Source organism: Pithys albifrons, chromosome 20 (assembly GCF_047495875.1).
Source record: "Pithys albifrons albifrons isolate INPA30051 chromosome 20, PitAlb_v1, whole genome shotgun sequence".
Taxonomy (NCBI): Eukaryota; Metazoa; Chordata; class Aves; order Passeriformes; family Thamnophilidae; genus Pithys; species Pithys albifrons.
Genome location: NC_092477.1, coordinates 3,916,286 through 3,931,698, shown reverse-complemented (window position 1 = coordinate 3,931,698; position 15,413 = coordinate 3,916,286). Strand labels below are relative to the sequence as shown.

The following is a 15,413-nucleotide window of genomic DNA, read 5'->3' as shown; positions in this document are numbered from 1 at the left end:
GACTGACTGAAGGTTTTCCCACATCCATTTTCCAGCTGTTTTGGGTGCAAAACCAAACTTGAACATGCAGCTCATCCCCTGCCCCACTGCAAAGCTGGTTTGGTGATTTGGAACCCTCACTCTTGTGGCTGGAGGAGCAGAGTGAAGTGGATTGAAAACTGGCTGGTGATGGGTGGCACAAAGTCTGGCTGGTGGACAGTGACTGGTTGTGCACCCAGGGGTCAGTCCTAGAAACCCCAGGTTGAACATCTCCCTCAGTGATCTGGATGATGGGACACAGTGCAGGCTCAACAATTTTTGCTGATGGGAGGAATGGCTGATGTGCCAGAGGGTCGTGCTGCCACCCAGAGGGACCTGGACAGGCTGGGGAAGGGCTGGCAGGAACCTCCTGAAGTTCACCAAGGAGAAGTGCTAAGTCCTGCCCCAGGAAAAAACCCAACCACCAATATATTCAAAGCAGCTGGATCCTGGTGGTCCCCAACCTGAACATGGGCCACCAGTGCACCCTGAAGAGGGTGATGCCACCTTGGGCTGCCTTAGACAAAGTGGGTTGAGGGAGGTGACGCTCCATCCCTGAAGATGCTCCAAAGCCATCTGGAATAACCCTCTCCATGTGACTCTGCTTGAGGAGGGATTTTGGACTTCTTGAGGTCACTCCCCCCCTCCACAGCTCTGTGGAAGAGGAATAAACCTTTCCCAGCAGCACCAAGCCAAGGCAGAGCCCAGTCTGTGCCATCAGAGGGGGACGAGCCCAGCGCTGGCAGGGCACCTTCACCCACTCTGTGCTGAGGCTTTGCCAGCTCATAAACAGGAAACACCTTTGCCAGTCACCACCTAAAAATGTGGGTAAGTGGCCCTCGTTCCTGCTGGGTGAGAGGCTTTGCCAGCACAAAGCTCTGCCCACACACCAGGCTGGCACTGCTGAAGAACTGCTGACATCAACCCTCAGCCCTGCTTGGGGCTCTCCCAACCCCAGCAGCACCAGGAGTCCTCCCTCTCTCCCTCTCTCCCTCCCTCCCTCCCTGCCATGGGTGACCACTGCAGACAGGAGAGCTCTGATATCATGAGGAACCTCCCAGTCACCGCCCAGCAGTTTGTTAATATGCAAACAGGGGGATGTTTCCTGGGCAGGGAGGGCTGTGGGAAAAGCAGGGAATGTGCAGAATGGGGTGTGTGCACCCAAAGTGTGACTTTCTGCAGCAACTCTGAGCTCTCCTCTAGGGTAGGACATGCTCATGGTGCCTGAACAGCAGTGAGAAGGTGCATTGCCCAAGGAATAGTTACTGGTTACTGACCAAGGAATGGGATGGTCATGCTCCTTACAAGCACAGAAATTCATCTCACAAGAAAATCACCTTCAAATATTACAAGCTTAAAAACCATTTTCCTCATAGGATGTGAAAAAGAACCATATTCCCAAAAGTTCCTTTAGATCAAACATGTCTGGAATGGAATGATTTTACTGGAGCTGTCAAATACTGAGTAAGTGCTGAAGCTGAGGAGAGGTTGGTGAGAGATTGGTTTGGGGGTTCAATGGAGCTACACTCACTTGCAGGACTGCAGATACATTTTAATTCCTGGTTATTTGCCCTTCCTGTGCTTGCCCAAACAGCTCTGGGTTTCACAGTTGTTTGTCCAGAGGGACTCACTAATGGACAGTCAGTTAAGACCAAAAAGATGAATGCTGACCTGCAGAAGTGTTTACCATCCAAATCATTAGAGTTATGCTCCCTGGTGGAATAAAAAGGGATTATCCTGGTTCAGTTCTTCCCCATCACTTGCTCAGCTGAAATATGAAGCTTCATCTCTTTGCTGAGCTGTGAGGGGACAGGGACAGTCACCTTTCCCACAGACATACACAAACATCCCTTTATTTGTGCATCAAATCACTAACACAAAAGTATTTGCTGCTCCAGGTAAGAGCCCAAAGCCAAGGTGCTGGTTTGTGCCACCCACGTGCCTTGGGCAGGGCTCTGGAGCTGCCTGGCTTTGGCATCAGGATTTATCCAACAAGAGTGTTCCAACAGCAGGGAACACCTTTCCTCTGAGCTTGCCAGGGGCATGAGAGACACAAATCCCATTAAGCTTCACAGCAACCCCAGCGAGGCAGGCAGGGATTAATGGAGGAATTAATCAGGGGAGATAAGCCAAATTAGGAAATGAGTCTCTCTGTCACTTCTGCCCTGCCCTTGGTGCTGATTTCTGAGATAAACGGGTTGTCTGTAGGGTTACATCAGAGCAGACCCCTGCAGGCCACCTTCCTGCACCTCCTCACCCTCCCAGCCCCTGCTCTGGTGCTGGGGGAGGTCCCTGCACCCTCCCCACAGGTGGGCACCCACCCCACCTGCCCTGAGGGCACCTCTGGCAGCCCAGGTGTGCTCTGCCAGCTCGGGCTGTGGCCACAGAGGCACATCCAGTAGCCACGACATCCAAACCCAAAGTGAACTGAGCACTGGGAACAAAAACCTTGATGAAAATCCTGCCTCCAGCTCCTCTTAGGAGATGAGGACTCTCTTTCTCTCCTTCTCTCCCAGCAGCACTTACTGTTTCTCAGAAATCCCAGAGAAAACCCCGGTCCCTGTGCCTGGCTTTGCTGATACAAAAAACAAATCACAGTCACTTTGTTAACTGCAACTTTTCCATTGGAAGAGGCAAGACAGAAAGGGGAAGGACAATTTCAAGTGATCTGAGGGATGGAGAAGTGAAACATGGGTCCTGTGTCATGCTCACAGAGTAAGTTTACAGCAGAACCTAAAAATAAACCCTGAACATCCAAGAGGAGCATCTCCCCTCTCTGACTCCTGCCCTACAGTCATTTTATTCTCTTCTTTCCCACAGTTTGTGTCACTACAACATGACCTGCTGGGTTCTGGGTGGCCAAAGGACACCAAGGGGCCTGCAGATGGGTTGTTACCCCTGTGTTGTGGTGCTGGACTCACCTGCACAGCCCCTGCTCCTGATGCAGAAGAAGAAACACAAAGCACTCATGGCCAAGCAATTTTCACAGGACCTTCTCATGACTCATGGCAGCTGTTGTGAATTCTTCCCCTTCCTCCCCCTTGTGCCACTTCAGCAGTGTAAAAAAACCACATTTGGAGACCCAGTCACCAGTACTGGCAGGAGTGGTGCCCACTCAGAGCTTCCTTACAGCCCAGGGAGTCCCTGCCCACAGGAACAACCCTCCACAGCACTGGAGGAACACACAGAACCCCCAAACTCCTGCAGCGCTGCCACCACTGGGAACCTGGGACACAACAAGAGGGACAAGCTCAGGGTCTGGATCAGCCACCCCATGGGATCTCCCAGGAATGTCCTGGGTGGCTCCTGGACCTTTCACACTCACTTGGTGCCCCAACATTTGCACAATGAGTCAGAAATGTTCCCTTGGAGTTGTCATTAACAAACACACAAATCAGGGATCCAGGCAGGTGTTTGCCATGGGCAACACCCAGCTGATGTTGCAGACAACTTCTCCTTGGTGCAAGAGGTGCCAAGACATGCCACAGGACTTCACAAGGATGCCAGTGGTCCTGCAGATGTGTAGGAGGCCAAAGCAGATCACAAAACCCACCAGAGATGCTGTTATTGCCTGCAGAGATCTGCTCTTCCTCTGCTGCCTGTGGAGCTTCAGCAGTGGCAGCTCCCAGCAGAGCTCCACAAGTCAGGGAAATAGCAAAGGACAGGAGGAAAGGGAGCAAATCCAGAACAACTGGTGTAGAAGGAGAAACTAGATGAATATTTAGGCATTTCACTGAGCCTGAAGTCTTGAGGAGAAAGAAGAAATTCAGCCCTGGGACAAAGAGGGTGAGCCAGATGGACAAGCACAGATTTCTCCAGAAGTTCCTTTTCTTCCAGAGGGTCTTGCTGTTGTGCTGTACAACAACAAAGTACTGCTGGATGCAGATGGACATCTGGAAGCAGATGCTGCTCTACAGAAAGACTTGAACTGGCAGAGAAACTGCCCAAATGGTCAGTGGGTGCTGAGGCTGAGGTGGGAAATTGTGAGTGGAGCAACAGGGAGTTTTTATTTTGGGGGTGACAGGCAGATGCCTGAGGGCTCCCTGAGTCTCCCCAGGGTGTCACAGGGGGTGGCCAAGAAGGGCCATGGCATTTCCATAACACTCCATTCTTCAGTAATCCCACCAATATGACTTACACACTTTCAGGGAGCCACTGGAGACTTTTTCCCCTGACAGTGGTTCCTGAGAGCCCCTCCAGGGACTGAGGTGTTCCCCCTAAACCATCACCACGAGGTGATCAGGGCAATCACCCCACAATGGGGTTCCATGTGGTGCCAGGCTCCTGTTGGCAGCACCACAGTGGGATGAGGAGTGAGGCTGTCAGGGCAGCCCTGAGCTCTGCCAGGTGGGCTCCCAGCCTGGCCCTTTTGAGCAGCAGCTTTCCAGCAGCCCACTGGTGTCTCACCAGCACTAAAACACCTCCCTGGCCTTTTGGCAGCCTCACATCCCTCTGGGGATGACCCTGAAATGAGACACTTGGATTTCCAGCCTGGCTTTTGTGCCAGTCACTGCTGGCTCTGCCTCTGGGGTGTCACCATGTGCCATCTGCCCACAACGCTCAGGGCATTTGGGACAGGGCTCTGTGTGATGGTGCTTGAGCCTGTCCTGCTGCAGCCACAGCTCTGCAGCACATCCCCAGGGGTGGGGGACACACTCCAGGGAGGGAACAGGCCTGAAGGCATTTTCACAGCTCTGTGTTTTCAGGCAGAGGCATCTCCAGTCAGCCAGAGACACTGCAATGAGCTGCCCCTTCCCGGGTGCCCTGGGGTGTCTTGGACAGCTCAGGAGGGGTTTTGTCCTCACCAGGAACTTCCCAGGCCTGGGTGAAACAGGGTCTCAAGTCCTTAATCTGGGCTTTAACCCCCACTTTGGTGAGTTTGGGAGCCTGACCAGGGGATCAGGGAATGCTGATTATTATTTGCCAAGCCCTCAGGAAAGGGCAGTGGCTTCTAAGACAGAGAGAGCTAAAGCAGATATTGAATGTTTGCTTTCCTCAGTCTTTCATTATTTTTCCAAAAATGAACATTTCTAAATTAAAGACTTTCTGATACTGTTTGTTTGCTGCTTTCTGGCATCATCACCCCCAAAGCTGCAGGAATTCCACCCCACTGCAGAGAGCAGCCACACTGCCAACCAACCCTTTTTTACCCAAACCAGAACCACTGCAGTGCCAACAACCAGCTCAGGGGGACAGAAATCCCCAGGTCATGGGCTTTATTTCCCCACCCACCCCCCCCCCAGTAGCCACAGCCTGGGTTTGATGCTCACTCTGTAGAAAACAAGATTTAATACATGCAATAATTTCTTAATGGAAGAGGATTTGTACTCTGAGTGAGGGGAAGGATTTTGAGCACTAAGAAGAAAACACACAGAAATTATTCCAGAATTTGGAATGTGCTTTAACATAACAAAGAAAAGGAGGGAGAAATAAGTTCATTTTCATTTAAATTGAAGGTGAATCACACAAGCCATTAGCCAGAAACTTGCCTGGAGAACAGCAGGAGAAATCCTTGGAAGTGTCCAAGGCCAAGCTGGATGGGGATTGAAGCAACCTGGACTGGTGGGAGGTGTCCCTGCCCATGGCAGGGGTGGGACTGGATGAGCTTTAAGGTCCCTTCCAACCCAAACCAGCCTGTGATGCTCATCTGGATGTGAAAGGGAGGAATCAGGATCCATCCCCAGCCCCCCAGCTCTGGGCATGACAGGGATTTTCTTGCCCTTTATATATCAAACCCCCTCTCAGCCCTTCCAAACCCAACAGCATCATGTGGGGTCACCCACCGAGAGCTTTGCCTTTAGAAAACTGATTCCTGCTACAATAACACAAATTAAACCTCTCTCACAGCCACAGGGGGACTTACCCTGTCCTGCCACGAGGGTCAGAGCAGCAGAAGCCTCTGAGCTCCTTCAGATCACCAGGGAAGGACTGATGGGCACCAGGAGGGTCCCGTGACCCCCCCCTGGCTGGATGGTGGTGGAAAGGAGAACTTGGTGGTGAAACTCTACCAGCTCAGAGACCTACAGGCAGCTGATTGGTGAGAACAGTTGGCTTTTGCTCAGGATCCTCCAAAAGCAGGAGGCTCTGAGGTTGATTCCATGGGGGGAAGGTCGGGAGGTGCTGGAGAGTGGAGCACAGACAAGTCAAGGATGAAGTGAACTGGTTGCTGGACCCCCCCAGGCACAGAGAGCAGGGTCCAGCCCCAGCAGGAGCATCGAGGGGTGCAGAGCTCAGCAGGGCTGGGCTGACATCACTCCCCAAACCCCTGGAGCAGCTGCGGGAGGGTGAGCACAGCTGGGCGGGCTGAGCTGGGCAGGCAGTGGATTTGCAGCTACTGCAGGGACTCACTAATCATGTGTGACCTCAAAGGCAGGGTGTGACACCAAGGGGGTTGTAGCTCCCCCATTTGACCAGCCTGAGGTCTCAGCTGCAGCTTTTCAATCCAGCAGGTTTGGGTGCTGGTTGCTCTTTTGGCTCAGTAGAAGCTGCAGGTTGGTGGGATCAGGAGCTGGGCATGGGCAGGTGTGACCCCAAGGCACAGAAATGCTCCAAACGAGCATCATTCTGCAGGTCAGAAAATGGGGATTTATGAAACTGTTTTCCTGCTTCTTTCCCAGGCAAAAGGAGACCCCCAGAGGGTTTGGGGGTTGGTCTCTTCTCCCAGGCACTCAGCAATAGGACAAGGGGGCACGATGGGCTCAAGCTCTGCCAGGGGAAATTGAAGTTGGAGATCAGAAAAAACTTCTTTGCAGAGAGAGTGCTCAGGCATTGGAATGGGCTGCCCAGAGAGGGGGTGGATTCCCCATCCCTGGAGGTTTTTCAGCTGAGCTTGGCCATGGCACTGAGTGCCATGATCTGGTAAAGGGACTGGAGTTGGACCAAGGGTTGGACTTGATGATCTCAGAGGGCTTTTCCAACCCAATTGATTCTAGGATTCTGTGACTCTTATCACTCTCTACAACTCCCTGAAAGGATGTTGTACCCAGGTGGGGATTGGTCTTCTCTCTTAGGCAACCAACAGTAGGACAAGGGGGGCTCAAGCTCTGCCAGGGGAGATTTAGGTTGGATATCAGGAAGAAATTCTTTGCAGAGAGAGTGCTCAGGCATTGGAATGGGCTGCCCAGAGAGGGGGTGGATTCCCCATCCCTGGAGGTTTTTCAGCTGAGCTTGGCCGTGGCACTGAGTGCCATGATCTGGTAAAGGGACTGGAGTTGGACCAAGGGTTGGACTTGATGATCTCGGAGGTCTTTTCCAACCCAGTTGATTCTATGATTCTCTGATAACTCTGACACAAAACCAGCACAGCTGCTGCTCTGAGCTGTGATATTTATTACACAAGAAGACAAACACCCCAAAAAACCTAAAAAACCACATGAACCAGCAGTTTTTGGATGCCTCTCACCTCAGATCCTCAGTGAAGCTTCGAGTGCTCCATGGTGGGAAGTCACCTCATGTGGCTTCAGGAGATGACACCCTGGGGCAGGAGGATGTGGGGGCTGCTGGCTCTGCTCAGAATAGTCTCTGTGGGCTGTTCACGGAACCACATTTAGAAACTTCCTTTTTAGCTTGAAATTCAGTTTGCAGCTCTCCCACAGTGAGTCAGTAAACCCTCTGGTCACCCCAAAGCTCACAGGAGCATCCAGGGAGGCTTTGAAGCATTGAGTTTTGACCACCCATGGGTGAACTTTCCTGCAGGGACTGTTTCCATCAGGTCCCAAAGAGTTAATGGGAATGGAGCATTGTGACTTCACCCTCTGGGCTTTCAATCTCAATTTTGGATGTGTCCTGCCTTAGGAAGGCAGGGGGTGGTGCCAGTGGGTTTCACAGGTTGGGCTTGGACCACAACAGTCCTGGAGGCAACACACCAGAGATCAGCTGAACATCTCAGAGAAGCCCTATAGAATCATAGAATCCTAGAATGGATTGGGTTGGAAAAGACCTCTGAGATCATCAAGTCCAACCCTTGGGCCAACTCCAGTCCCTTTACCAGATCATGGCACTCAGTGCCACGGCCAAGCTCAGCTGAAAAACCTCCAGGGATGGGGAATCCACCCCCTCTCTGGGCAGCCCATTCCAATGCCTGAGCACTCTCTCTGCAAAGAATTTCTTTCTGCTCTCCAACTTCAATTTCCCCTGGCAGAGCTTGAGCCCATCGTGCCCCCTTGTCCTATTGCTGAGTGCCTGGGAGTTATTGCTGGTTATGGCACATGGAGTGTCTTCTTGGGAATTCCTGCCTGGAGTCTTTCTGTGTGTCATGATGTCACAGCCCTGCTCTTCCTGAGGAGGAAACCACCCACCTCCCCTGCAAAGGGCACAAATGTGTGCCCAAGGGTGTGATGGGTGAAGGTGCACAGAGTGAGAGCCAAACCCCCAGGGACTGGAGTCACCTCAGCAAAGTGCACATTGGCCACTCTTGGCTGTGTCCCCTCACCCTGGACCTTCAGTCAACCCAGTCCATTGTGCAAGACCAACGTGAAGAGGAGCCCCAGCAGGGTCTGGGTTCTGGGGGTCCACTGAAGGCTGGTGGGTGCCAAGCTCTCCACCACCATCAGCTCCCACCACAAGGCATGTTCCTTGGGCAGGACTTTCTCCAACAGAGCCTCTTGAATATTTGCAAAAGAACAAAGCAAACCCACAACCATCCAAAACAAGGCCCTGGCTGGCAGCCAGGGGTTCCTCTGCATGAAGGAGGAGGAAAAAACCATTTGTGCTGTAAATCCAGCATGAGAGATGCTTTTAGCCACACTGGATCACCCCTTAGAGCAGCAGGTTCCAGCTGGGGAAGCCAAACCAGCAGGGAGAAGCCAGGGCTGATTGAGGACAATCTGAACACCACGTGTGGAAAAGAGTTTATTGGAAGCAAATATGATGTTCTTTCCAGGGATAAATCCAGCGTGTGATCAGCACTGTCTGGCAGTCCTGGCCCTTCACCCTTCCTTAAGGATGCACCTGCCTGCCTGGGCAGGTCCATCTGTCCCTGCTCAGGTCTGTCTGTCCCACTGAGGGGGCAGCCCAGTGTGTGCAAAGAGGCCAGACCCATCCTGTGCACTGCAGTATTTCATTTAAACCCTTTTCCCAGCAAACTCACCCAGGCTCTTGCAGAAGAGCAGGGAGAACACCCAGCTGCACATCCCCATCACACACACTCAGCTCCAGGGAAGCAAAGCCCCTCAGCACCCAGAAACACTCCCTGAATGTTTTTCCTCCTGACACCTTCTCCATCTCTCTCTGTCACCTCATGGATGGGGACAGGCCGTGGAGGCCTCTGGGGAACAGCCACAGTGTCACAGAGCTGAGGCACAACTTTCTGCTTTGAAATGTGCAGAAAACAGTAACTGCTACTTCTTTCTCCTTTTTCTAAACACAAGGCATGAACTTCAAGGTAGAAACCTCATCTCCTCCAGGTGAAAGTAGAGGTTTACAGCCAAGTTACTTATCCAGCTTGGGACAGAGGATTGGGAACTTCAAGAGCACAATTCAGGCAGCTTCCTTGTGATGTTTAATTTTGGAGGAGTCACATCACACCTCCTCACATTCCCCTCTTTGCAGCACCAGGGTCTGGGTGCTGAGCTCAGGCTCAAGCTCAGCCCAGGTGCCTCCAGCCCTGGGTGGCTGAACAAACACAGTGTCAACCCACAGCAGCAATTTGCAAACAACTGAGCAGCAGACAAATGTGCAAATGTATCTGGTGGCTTCTTCTGGATAATGAATGCATAATCTATTCCAACTCCCTTCCCTGTCTGCTTCTGGGTAATGCATCTGTGAGCCTGAGTCAGGCTTATAAATGGCTGGCAACGAGCAAAACAGGCTGTGTTTGAGCCAAACATTATGTTCAGTAAATAAGGAGCAGTTTTGCCATGGGCAGCTGCTGTCAGAGCCCAGTGTCAGAATCCCTCCAGTGCTCCCCCATTCCCATCCTGCCCACCACTGCCTTTAGAAGTTAATCTTATGCCTAAACTACAGGCTCAAAAAGAGCAATATTGTCTTCCTTCCCCATCTATCTGCTCATTAGAAAGTGGCTCTTATATTTATTTGGCTCCACTGCTGGGAATGCTCCAAAGAAAGCTAATTACGAGGTGGTTGCAGGAAATTGCATTTGGTGGCAGAACTCTGAGTCACTGGCTCAAGGCATTTCCCCCCTTCCACCTCGAGGTAACTCATTGAACAAGGCAGAAAAAAATGTACAGACTCTCAGTGCATGAGCTTTAAACATTCCCAAAGTGCCATGACTTGTGGGTGTCCCAGTGGAGGCAGGTCCTCCTGGGAGAGGTGACAAACTGGACACCAAAGATTTCCCAGTCCTTTTGGGAAGTGCTGCTTAGTGGCCACACAGTCCTGGAGGAGGAGGAGGAGGAGGAGGAGGAGGAGGAGGGGAGGCTGAAACCATTCAGAGGCTGCTCACGCAGGAGCAAATTTCATTCTTGCCCCAGGAAATCATCCACTCAACCCCTTGAGAAAAGAAGTGACTTCACTGTGCTGGGTGCAGAAGTCCCACCTCAGGTGCAGAAGTCCCACCTCAGGTGCAGAAGTCCCACCTCAGGTGATGCTGCTGCTGCTCAGGTGTCTCCACCACGGCTCCTCACCGTGAGTTCCCAGCAGGAAGGGGCTCATTCCTTCTCAGTGAGGGAAGCTGCTGGCTGCAGGTGCTGCTGGGTGGGGAGGGGAGCAGTGCAGCCCCCCAAGGGAGGGCTCCTCTGGCCCTGCAGTCTCTGCCCAGCTCCCAGCAGGTCCATCCTCACGCTTTCCGGACGATCCTTCCCGGTTTCCTCCAGTCCCTGTACCTCTCCCTGCGCACAGAGTGCACCAGGGGCCTGGAGAAGCTGGAGGGGCTGGATCTGGTGGTGCTGCTGTGGAGGAGCAAAGCAGGACATGGTTACTGGTATGGGACAGAGCTGGAGCACAGCTTCTGCATCCCAGGGAGACTCCAAAAAGGACAGGGAATTTTGGTTCACCACCACTGCTCCTAAGAGAAGGACCAGTGCAGGTCCTGCTGCAGCTCCTGATGTTCAGGGTGTCAGGGCTGAGCCCCTCCCACGCTCCTGAAATGATGACAGGAACCCTCCCTGTCCCAGCTACTGAAGGTCTGCTGAACTACAAGGGCACAACTGTGAGCTCAGAACCTCCAAACAGCCCATCAGAGCCCCAAGGACTGTCCCCTCTCTCCAGGTGGGCACTGAAACCAAAGCCCTCCAAAATTTCAAATGCCTTTGAGCAGTTTTCCTTAAACCACTAAACCAAACAACGTGCAGTCCTGGCATTTCCTTGGGATTTTGCCACCCTTGTTTGAAGCCGTGATCCAGAGCCTAAAGGGGCTCCAAGAGAGCTGGAGAGGGACTTTGGACAAGGAGGACAGGACAAGGGGGAATGGCTTCCCACTGCCAGAGGGCAGGGATAGATGGGATATTGGGAAGGAATTCCTCCCTGTGAGGGTGGGCAGGCCCTGGCACAGGTGCCCAGAGAAGCTGTGGCTGCCCCATCCCTGGAAGTGTCCAAGGCCAGGTTGGACAGAGCTTGGAGCAACCTGGGCTGGTGGGAGGTGTCCCTGCCCATGGCAGGGGGTGGGATGGCATGAGCTTTAAGGTTCTTCACAAGCCAAAGTAGTCTGGGATTCTGGGATCAATTCCCCCTGTGCCCATAAGCACTGGAGGAGGGGAGGGCAGGGGGCAGAAGTGCCCTGGGGTGCCAGGGGAGATGATGGATGGGAGGAAGGGGAGGGCAGGAGGCAGAAGTGCCCTGGGGTGCCAGAGAAGGTGGTGAATGGAGGCAGGGGAGTGCAGGGGGCAGAAGTGCCCGGGGTGCCAGGGGAGCTGGTGAATGGAGGGAGGGGAGGGCAGGGAGCAGAAGTGCCCGGGGTGCCAGGGGAGATGATGGATGGGAGGAAGGGGAGGGCAGGGAGCAGAAGTGCCCGGGGTGCCAGAGAAGGTGGTGAATGGAGGCAGGGGAGGGCAGGGAGCAGAAGTGCCCGGGGTGCCAGAGAAGGTGGTGAATGGAGGGAAAGGAGGGCAGGGAGCAGAAGTGCCCGGGGTGCCAGAGAAGGTGGTGAATGGAGGGAGGGGAGGGCAGGGAGCAGAAGTGCCCGGGGTGCCAGGGGAGCTGGTGAATGGAGGGAGGGGAGGGCAGGGGGCAGAAGTGCCCGGGGTGCCAGGGGAGCTGGTGAATGGAGGCAGGAGCGGGGGAGCCGCCAGCCACTCCAAGAGCGGAGGAAGAGGAGCTGAGAAAAGCTGTGAATGTGAGAAAAAGCTGCCTCACAACAGAGCCTGTTACTATTCAACAGCCACAAAAGGAGCTGCCTGGGCTGGGGCTACAGTCAAGAGAGAGCACTCTCATGTCCTAATTAGCCTGCTGCTTTATAAGTTAATTTCCTAATTGGTTTTCACGTTAATTACTTCTAACAGGCCGGGGAGGTGGCAGCTCAGGCCCTGTGGCAGGAGATGGAGCTTCACCTCTCCAGCACTGGCCCAGCTCCAGGCTGTGCTGGGAAGCTGAGAGTCCTCAATCCATCTCAGCCAAGGAGCTCTGCCTTGCTGCTGCCTCAGGGCTGAGCTCCTACAGGAAGGGTTGGGGTGACTGCACTGGCAATGTCTGAAATCCTTCCTAAAACCCAATAACCCCCAGATCCCACCAACCCATTGCTCTCATCCCTCCCGGCTGGAGATGGCACCCGGCTGTGCCCAGGCTCCATGGGCACTGCCACCAGGGCACGATGGCTGTCCCAGGTGCTGGCTTTGTGCTGTGCTGCTCCTGACCTGCTGGGAGGTGTGAGGAAGTTTTACCCACTGCTGAGCCATGGCTTGGACCCTGTGGAGAACCAGGCTACAGCTGTGGCAACCATTTCTGAGCACTTTCTAAACCCAAGAACACACTGAAGGGTGAACATCTGGCTCCAGCTGAGCTCTCCAAGGACTGGAAACCTGGCCTTGTGGGCTCACCCACCAAGAGAACCTCAGCACCATCACAGTGGGGCTGTGTGAGCCCAGGCACCAGCTCCAGGCTGTGAACACAGGACAATCTTAACCCCACTGAAAGGATCCCAATTCATCCTGTAATTTTCCCATTCTCTGGGTCATCTGTTGTCATGAGCAACATGTGAAGGATCCATGTGACATGGACAGGCCTGGTGGCTCCGCTGTCCCAGACTGGCTGGGGTCAGCTGCAGGAGCAGCAGGAGCAGTAGCAGGGCAGGGACAGCTCAGATGGAGAGGGCTGGGATGTCTCCAGGGTCTGGGGCCCTGCACAGATCATCTGGCTTGGTCCCACTCCCCCAAATGAGGCTGAGTGAGGTGGCAGCCCTTAGAGATTTTTGGTTTTGATGGGGTACTTAATTCCCTCAGGGCCTCTTTAAAAAACCCCCAGTCCTATGACATTATCCTGGCTGCTTAATGCAAGTTGTTTGGTGGCATCCAGTAAATAAAATAACTCCTTTAGGCTTTCCCTCTTGCATCAGGAGCCACAGAGCTCAGTGCAATTCTGTCCCAAGCACTCCCTGCACTCTGCCTTGAAGGCAGTGACGAGATCTGCCTCTGACCTCAATCAGAACCCAGCCAGCCCCATCTCTTTCAAGCTATTTCTGCACTGTCTCCAGCCGTGGCAGTGTTCCCACTGCTAATCACTGCACTTGTACAAGGTGCAGCTCAGCTTTGCTGGACTGCAAATCCAGCCAGGGAATGTAGCCCTGAACTGCAGAGGAAGAGCCTGGGGGCTGCTGGCTACTGATTTCCATCAGCATCCTCACAGCACAGCTTTCCCTGGGGGGTTCTGTCCGTGGAGTCACCTTGGGGGGGTGTTTGTGCAGCTCCAGGCACAGCAGGGCTGGAATTGCTGCTGGGAATGATGGCTGTCAGAGGATTAGGATGAGGAGCTGTGAGCTGTGAGCTGACTCGAGCTGCAGCTGTCAGACCTGGAGCAAACTGGGTCACTGGCATCTTTTCAGCTCCAGGGCTACGAGGTGTTGCTGTGCCATGGCCTGAGATGTGTCAGGGGGAAAATTTGGGGTCCTGGGGTGTGAGTCCCTCATCACAAAGCTGATGGGAGCTGTCAGGGTATCTTTCATTATAAGACCCCGGCACTGTTAAGCCAATCCCTGCCCCAAACACTGGTACATGAGAACAAGGCGTAAACAGAAACAGATCTGAATTTTAAGGACATGCAGCATTTTTTTAACGTCCCTATTTCTGCAGCTCGTTTTGTTGTTGGGCAGAAAACAAGGCATTGGTGTAGTGGGCACAGCCCAGAGAGTGGGAGGAGATGGAGAGATAGTGACATGCACGGTAGTGATTTAACATGAAATACTCTGATTGCAAGAGTCTCTGGAGGTTTGTGCCTCATTGATGAATATCATGCATGAAGTGTAGCTCCTTTGCTACCCACATTTTTCTCTTCCAGGGATGATGATTGGGAACCTGAGTCACAGCAAATATGCTGAGTTACAGCACATTTCCACCGAGAAAAAGCCACCCAAATCACAGGCATGTTTATCTGCAAGTGTGTCAAATGCACGGGATGCTCAGACAATACAGGCTCAAAGGATTAACAGAGCTCAATCCTCCCCCTGTGCGTTAATGCCCAGCAGATGAGACACACACACATCTACAAGGACCGACAGACACACACAAAAGACAATCCTGCCCACCAAAGCACCCCTGAGCTGTGCACCTTTGGGCACAGAACAGGCATCAGCTCACCTCGAGGACCAAACTGGACCCGCCTGCTTCTTTGGCTTGGCCATCTGCTTCTGGTACTCCATCCAGCCACTCACCAGCTCGTGCAGGATCATCACGTAGAGAAGGAAAATAAGAATCCTGGGATCCATGCGTGGCACCTCGGGGTCCCCTTCATTGGGCACAGGTGACATTGGCTCGGGAGCAGCGGGGGAGCAGCTCCTGCAGTCGGGAAGGGGTGGGCTGGAGGGATGCAGAGGGTGCTGCTGGAGAGCAGCGTGGCAGGCTGGGCTTTGTGCAGAGTGAATTAGCGCCGAACAATCCCCGGGGGGACCCCAGCCTGGTGTCTGTGGCGGCGGAGCAGCGCCAGCACAGCTCGGGAGCTCGGGGCGCGTCCGGGCTCGGGGTGGGTCACACCCTCGGGGGCTCCGGCCCTGCGGGTGCCTCTGCCCCGGACTGTGCCCGCATCGCTCCCAGCCATGGGCTGAACGCACTGCCAAGGCAGGAGCGGCACCCCCGCCCCGGCTGGTGCAGGGGGAGAGGTGGCGGCTGTGCCCGCAACACCGCAACGGGAGGGGAGAGGAGAGAGGGGGAGAGGGGAGAGGGGGAGAAAGAAAGAGGGGGGAGAGGGAGGGAAGGAGAGAGAGAGAGATGAGGAGGGAAAGGGAGAGAGGGGAAGAGGGGGAGAGAGGGGGAGAGGAGGAGAAGACAAGAGAGTAGAAGAGAAGGAGAGAAAGG

At 53.8% G+C, this 15,413-nt stretch overlaps 1 pseudogene; it reads right to left on the bottom strand.

The window, feature by feature from the left end:
- Nucleotides 1-3,104: 3,104 nt before the first annotated feature.
- LOC139681361 (P2Y purinoceptor 4-like) lies at nt 3,105-4,015 on the bottom strand (annotated as a pseudogene).
- Nucleotides 4,016-15,413: the final 11,398 nt, after the last annotated feature.